Genomic DNA, 8,020 nt, shown 5'->3' with positions numbered 1-8,020 from the left:
AGGAAGGCTATTAGTGATCCTCTGATCAATTTCATTAACCTTTGTGGCTAATTGACCCATTTGAATCTCCAGGTTCTTGATGGATGCTCTGGTTTCCTGTCTAAAACCTGTCAATATTGCTTCCAAATCATTGTTCTGCTGGAAACCGCCCTGAGAACTATTGTTGAAGTTCTGAGGTCTCTGAGGTTGGTCCCTCCACCCAAAGTTTGGGTGATTTCTCCATCCTTGGTTGTATGTCTTAGAATATGGATCATTGTTGGGATTCCTAGGGCCACTCCCCATGTAATTCACCTGTTCAGAAGAGGGTTGAGCACAATCATAATTATTATTTTGCATAAAGTTACCTATCATGTCATAGGAGGTATCTTGGGGTGAATTTTGAGTGTTGATAGCTGAGACTTGCATGCCACCCATCTGTTGAGTAAGTAGATTTATCTGCTGAGATATAAACTTGTTCTGAGCAAGAAGAGCATTGACAGCTTCTACTTCCAACACACCTCTCTTTTGAGAGGTCTCAGAGTTCACAGGATTCCTATTAGATGAGTAGAGATATTGGTTGCTTGCAACTAATTCAATCAGCTCAATAGTCTCCTCTGGTGTCTTCTTCTTGTGTAATGAACCACCTACAGAAGTGTCTAAGCTCATCTTGGACATCTCACCCAAGCCTTCATAAAAGATATCCAGTTGGGTCCATTTGGAGAACGTGTCTGGAGGGCATTGCCTAGTCAATAGCTTGTATCTCTCCCAAGCTTCATAAAGAGTTTCACCCTCCTTTTGTCTGAAAGTCTGAACCTCCAACCTAAGCTTAGTCAGCTTTTTTGGTGGGAAAAATTTAGTGAGAAATTCAGTAACGACCTTTTCCCAAGTATTCAGACTCTCCTTTGGTTGAGAATCTAGCCATAGCTTTGCTTTATCCCTCAGAGCAAACGGGAAAAGCATGAGTTTGTACACCTCTGGGTTCACTCCATTTGTCTTCACAGTATCACATATCTGCAGAAAATCAGATATAAATTGATTTGGATCTTCGTGAGGAAGACCATGATACTGGCAATTTTGTTGCACTAAGATGACCAATTGTGGCTTCAACTCAAAGTTGTTTGCAGTTATAGGAGGCACCACAATGCTCTTTCCATAAAGATCTGCAGTAGGAGCAGAATAAGAGCCAAGCACTCTCCTTTGTTGATCATCCCCATTCGGATTTACCACATTGGCATTAGCATTATTATTTGCCATGGTGGATTCTGCAGCCTTGAAAAGTCTTGCTTGTTGTAAACGCCGCCTGAAAGTTCTTTCAGGTTCAGGATCAAAGTCTAAGAGATGTTCTTTGTCTCTATTCTTGCGCATACACAAGCAGAAAACAAGAAAAAATGGGACTCTCTACGTCAGAGTGCAGAGAAGTCCCTGTGAGGTAACCTGTGTAGAATAATAAAATAAAAATACTAAATAAATAAATAAAATAAAAATTCGAAAATTTAAAAGGAAAAATAAACAGAAAAATTAAAATAAAATTGACTGGGTAACACCAAAGTTAAATTCAGAAATAAAAACAATAAATTTTTAGTGCTATTTTATTTTATTTATTTAAATATATATTTTATTTATTTTATTTTATTTTTATTTTATTTTTATTTTTTTTATTTTTTAAAAAAAATTAAAGACCAAAAATAAAACAAAACTAATAGAATATATAAAAAAATAAATAAAAAGTAATGGAAGGAAATGGAAACAAAAAACGAAAATAAAATGAAAATAAAATAAAAATGGAATAAAATAATAAAATAAAAACGGACTAAAAAAATAAAACGAAACAGGGGGAAACGAAAAAAAAGAAAACAGCGGAAATTTTAAATTTTATTTATTTTTTTTTGAAAAAAATAATAAAATAATATTTAAATAAAATTAAAATTAAAATGCCTAATCTAAAAAATCAAACAACTAATAGTTGTTAATCACAGTCAATCCCCGACAACGGCGCCAAAAACTTGGTGCGGTATTTACAACCATACTTACTTGCCGGCAAGTGCACCAGGTCGTACCAAGTAATACCTTACATGAGTAAGAGTCGATCCCACGATGATTGATGGACTAAGCAACAATAGTGTTTGATAGGCTTAGTTAGACAAACAAAAATTGGTGTTGAGATGCAATATAAAAGACATTAAACAATATAAAAAATATTGAAGAAAAGCAAGGAAATATTTTGGAAAAAATATGGAGAAGATAGTTAAGGTTTTAGAGTTATCTTATTTTCTGGATTGACTTTTCTTATTAACTATTTTAATCATGCAAGATTTAATTCATGGCAAACTAATTGTGACTAGACCCTAATTCCTTAGACCTTCCTAGTCTCCTTTAAAATTCGTCAACTGCCAATTCCTTGGTCAATTAATTCCAATTAGAGGGTGATGATCAAATTCCAATTTATATGCCACAAGAATCCTAATTATCCAAAAATAAGGGGATTATATATCACGTATCCCGTTAAGTCCAAACAATTAAAAATTCAGGATAATATGTTTTCAAGCTGTTGTTCAAGTAAAGAGCTTTTCCAAGTTTTACAAGAAATCAAATAGAACATGGGTCATACTTCCGTTCCACCCAAATTCATAAAATAAAGAACGAAAACAATTATTGAAATATAAATCAAAACATGAATTAAAATAGAAAAATAATATTATCAATCCATACAATAGACAGAGCTCCTAACCTTAACAGTGGAGGATTAGTTGCTCATGGAATATAGAATGTAAATGTGTATGGAATAATTTTGTGGAATGTTGTGCTGGAACCACCCTATTGGGATCCCTTTTATAACTAATCCTAATAATTTAAAAATCAAATTTCTAAAATTAAAATTAAAATAATATCTTTTCCTAAAATAAGATTTGAATTTAAATTCGAATTAATTAACAAGTCTTCAGCTGATGGGTGAGACCACTTGATTTGTCCATTCTGCAGCTTCTAATCTGTGATTTCTGGGCTAAGAACTGGGTCAAAACAGCCCAAAAATCGCCCCCAGCGTTTTTCTACATTTTCTGCATGTGGCGCATGTGACGCGTCTGCGTCGTCCACGCGTTCGCGTCATTTGTGCAGATTCCAGTCCACGCGTTCGCGTTAGGCACGCGATCGCGTCGTTGCGATTTCCTCTATTCTGCGCGGTCGCGTGAGCCATGCATCCGCGTCGGTATTCGCTAGTCATCTCCTTGGCTTCTTCTCTTTCTCTGCAGAAACTTCATCAAATCCATCCGAATGCTACCTTAAATAGATAAAATTGCACAAAACTCAAAATAGCATCTATAGTGGCTAAAATATAATTAATTCTTAATTAAATTCAATAATTTAGGTGCAAATTCACTAGGAAAGTATAGGAAAGTTGCTCACGCATCAGCTATTTATGGAGCAATTAGTGTAAACATAATATATCCACCCAGATCCAGGCATCCATATATTTTGAAATTATTCATTATAAGATAAGATGTAAGTTGAACAAATATGCATTGTTTTAGCAATTATTAGTGGTATTGTTCTTCTGGATCATAAGAATTATTATAATGTAGATTCAGTTAGGAACTTAGGAACTAAAATTGCAATAACAATGTGAAGTTGTTCTTGTGTTATACTGAAAGACAATGTATATTAACAAGGAATTAAAATGAAAGTTGACTTACGAACTATACATCACTCACCTGCGTAAACGGAATGAAACCTCCAAATTCACGAGTTCTTCTACATCGCAACAATCCCAAATTCACGATTTCTCCTGCGGCGCAATAATAATGGAACCCTAACCCGCAAATTCACGAGTTCTCCTGCGCCGCAACATTATCATGCATGTTCATCAATTCACGAGTTCACAGGTTTTTACACCAAACCCCCAAATTGCAACCCTAAAATAGGAACCCTACCCTCTCATATTTTACAAATTAAATGAAGGAGAATACATACCATCTTGACGATGGTGACCGAATAAAGAGAGGTTTTCAGTTGAGTGCAGAGTCTTCTTGATGTCAGTGCGCAGCGAAAAGAACCGGCGATGAAGATGAGTGACGGCGTGGTGAGTGGTGAGTGTTGAAGATGAGTGAGTGGTGGAGACAGTGACACCGTGGGTGGTGGAGATGGTGACGCCGTGAGTGGTGACCCCGTGCACCGTGAGTAGTCTTCTTTGATTTGGGGGTGATGAGTGTGGTGCGAAGAGGGGGAATCGTATAGGGATTGCGAGTGTTATCTTTTCATCAGTGGCTATAGTGTTATGTTTTTTATTTGGCTAAGTGTTTGTACTATACGTGCATGTATCATTTGGTGAAAGGTGAAAAAAAATTACTAAGTGTTATTGGACATTTCACCTGAAATACATTAGGCAACACTTTTAAAGTGCACCTGAAACATGACAAAAATGCTACACTTTAAAAGCGCTATCTTTGGTGTAAAAAGTGAGCCCATAGCTCTTAAGATAAGTGATAAACCACTATTTTATGGTTTATCTTGTGCTCAATTGAGTGGTTTTTATCAAGTCTTTGCACACTTATTCATACTAATCGCATGTTTTACATTTTCCTTCCTAATTTTGTGCTGTGATTGAAAACATGCTTCTTTGGCCTTAAATTTGCTATGTTTAATCCCCTCTTATTATCATTTAATGCCTTGATATGTGTGTTAAGTGATTTTAGGGTTTATAGGGCAGGAATGGCTTAGAGGATGGAAAGGAAGCATGCAAAAGTGGAAGGAATACAAGAAATTGAAGGAACTGCAAAGCTGTCCAGCCTGACCTCTTCGTACTTAACTGACCATAACTTGAGTTACAGAGGTCCAAATGAGGCAGTTTTTGTTGCGTTGGAAAGCTAACATCCAAGGCTTTGAAATGATATATAACTTGCCATAGTTGCCATGCTGTTAGGCAACGCGCATGCGTGGATCACGCGTATGCGTGACCTGACGAAAGTTCAATCCACGCGTACGCGTGGACGACTCGTACGCGTGACAGAGCCACATGCTGGATGCATCAAAAAATGATGGGGGTGATTTCTGGGCAATTCTTTACCCAGTTTTTGGCCCAAAAAACACAGATTAAAAGCTGCAGAGTGGGGGAATCATTCAGACACTTCTCATTATTCATAATTTTAGGTTTTAGATGTAGTTTCTAGAGACGGAGGTTCTCTCCTCTCTAGGTTTTAGGATTTCTCTTAGTTTTAGGTTTATTTCTTCCCAATTCCAAGTTCAATGTTCCTTTAATTTAGTTTCTCTTCTACTTTTATTTGTTCTAGTACTTTGGTTTATCTATTCCTCTTGTTGATTCTCTTCTTTTCCAATTTGGTTTACGAACCCTCAATGTAAGACTTGATTTTCTATTTAATGCAATTTGAGGTATTTCAGATTTATTGCTTCTTCCTTTATTTGTTATCATTGATGCTTGCAATTGTTGGTTTTAGATTTTACATTCACTATTACCTTTCTATGTTTTTATGTTATGGCTTCTAAGTGTTTGAAAAAAATACTTGGGAGGGTTTTAAATTAGCTTTTTATGATTCTTGGCTTTAGTTGAGTAATTAGAGACTCTTGAGTTATCAAACTCCTTTGTTGATTGATAATTGAACGTTGCTGGTTAACTTGGATCCCTCCAAAGCTAGTCTTTCCTCAGGAGTTGACTAGGACTTGAGGAATCAAATTGATTAGTCCACTTGACTTTCCTTTATTCTGTAAAGGGTTAACTAAGTGGGAGCAATGAACAATTCTCATCACAATTGATAAGGATAACTAGGATAGGACGTCTAGTTCTCATACCTTGCCAAGAGTTTTTCTAGTTATTAATTTACTTTCTTGCAATTTACATTTCTTGTTCAACCTTTCAAAAACCCAAAAAGAGATACAATCTCATAACCAATTATAAGTAACACAACTCCCTGCAATTCCTTGAGAGACGACCCAAGGTTTAAATACTTCGGTTATTATTTTTATTGGGTTTGCTTTGTAACGACCCAATTTCTGGTACGTCATCATCATACTAGAAACTGAGCGCTACCAACTTGTCTACCTAATTATTATCTATTATTTATTATATGAGCCTTATTCGTTGTTAAAAGCGTAGTTATTTTACGAGGTACTCTTTTTTTAAAAAACGTTTGGATTAACAAAGAGTATCATTCATAATCAATTCACAACTGATAATATATAAAACAATTATAAACAACCACACATAAATACATCACAAGCAGTTGACAATATTCGGTGATCCAGCCTTTATTAGAGTATAGACTTTTAGTTAGAACACCCCTAGACATAGCTAGATAATAACTATATACATATATACATACAACATCCCAGGTCCTGACCTGTTCAAGAAGTCCCTAAGCTGGCACCCAGGCTAGCCTAGACTCTATAATCACCTAGTCCCTCTAAACTACTAAAGCGAGAAAAAGTACGTTCTAGGTCTTCAAAACTCAAGTTAGGTGGAACGTCATCAAAAGGTGGAACATCATCTTCTACTCCTCTGCACGATCAGATATTGCCATATGACATCACTCCAGCACCTCATCAAGTAGCCACATAACAAGAATCTCGTACATAAGATTTAGGTTAAAGTTCACATATAAACGGGGTGCAGATGTTGGCTGGTCTCACCGTATATACATATGAACAGAGAACGAGATTCACTCTAGATTCAGAAGACTACCTAGAGCGGAATCCTCTTTGTGAACGCTCATCAGCGAACTACGGAAGTGTACCCAAGCTTCCATCTGAAGGGGGAAGAGAGAGAGAAGGGGTAAGAACTTGGGAGTTCTTAGTAGGGTCGGGGTTATTAGTTAAGTTCATTAATTCCGTGTTGTTTAGCAGACAAATAGCAGAATACCAGAAGCAGTAAATAGAAGATACATATAAATAGAGGAAATAAAGAAAATAGAAAATAGAACACAAATAGAAAAAATACAAGAAAGTACAACACAGACACAGAGAATAGAATACAAACAAGGAAAGCATACATTCATACAACAATCATAACAGAGGAAAATGCATAGCCAAGTATGATGCATGTCTAGCCCTAGTGCAGGTAATGAGCTCATCTGTCGGTTACATACCTGCTCCCGACGTTACCCAGCAATCTCTGTCTGGATAAGGCTTTCCTGTTGGCAATATCCACTGCAAGCAACCTTTGTCTTGCAGAGTGGCACTTATTAGCCGATATACGCCCAACAGACTCACTGTAAGCAACCTCTGTCTTATAGGAGCAACAACAAACTCACTGTAAGCAACCTCTGTCTTACAGGAGCAACAACACACTCACTGTAAGCAACCTCTGTCTTACAGGAGCACACTCATCTTGATACCTCTGTAAGCAACCTCTGTCTTACAGCAAATTATTATAGCAAGGTATCCCAGGAAAGCGTTCTCAGTGCTCGTACCACCATCTATCTGACTGCCCCTCTGCAGCAGATTCTTACATAATCATTCTCATTATCATCATTCATTAACATTCTCATTATTCATCATCACTTTCACATTCTTATGCAGTACCTCTTTCTTTCTCTGTTCAATCATGCTATACAAACTCTACAGCTTTTACTTTTACAACATCTTAACTCAAACCATTTCTCTTTATCACATTACTCTTTTCTCTTTGTCTTTTTACTTTGCTCTGATTACTCTTTTCTCTGTATCCCTTTATTCTTCTCTGGTTACTCTGTTCTCTGTGTTTCTTTACTCTTGTTTGATTTCTCTGCTTAACATATGTATTTAAAGCTTATGTAAATGTCGATATGAATAGTTAGTCTGTTCCAAGTATAGGTTCATTAAGTCTATACTGAAACAGTTTAACTTTTCATATTATACCTAACCCTAGTCGGAACTCAAGAACTAACTATGTTTCCCTAGTTCGTTCACTAATCTCTATCTGTTTTTCTGTCATTAAAACTTTACAGACTTTTTCTTCGATTTTTATCTTTTCTTCAACTTTTTATCTTTTATTTATCTTTGCCTCACTAATATGTTTTTACCACTCCCTAAGTGTTTTATGAAGGTAATTATGAGA

General features: G+C 36.1%; 1 non-coding gene across 1 annotated transcript; it reads left to right on the top strand.

The window, feature by feature from the left end:
* The first annotated feature begins 700 nt into the window (after nucleotides 1-700).
* LOC148564717 (small nucleolar RNA R71) lies at nucleotides 701-806 on the top strand. The gene has a single exon (XR_015884867.1). It is a non-coding gene; the product is annotated as a small nucleolar RNA R71 (small nucleolar RNA).
* The last annotated feature ends 7,214 nt before the right edge of the window (nucleotides 807-8,020 follow it).

This window comes from Arachis ipaensis, chromosome B5 (assembly GCF_059453495.1).
Source record: "Arachis ipaensis isolate K30076 ecotype BB chromosome B5, ASM5945349v1, whole genome shotgun sequence".
In the NCBI taxonomy this organism is placed as follows: Eukaryota; Viridiplantae; Streptophyta; class Magnoliopsida; order Fabales; family Fabaceae; genus Arachis; species Arachis ipaensis.
Note: the sequence above shows the minus strand (reverse complement) of the source record. Positions and strands in the feature narration are given on the sequence as shown.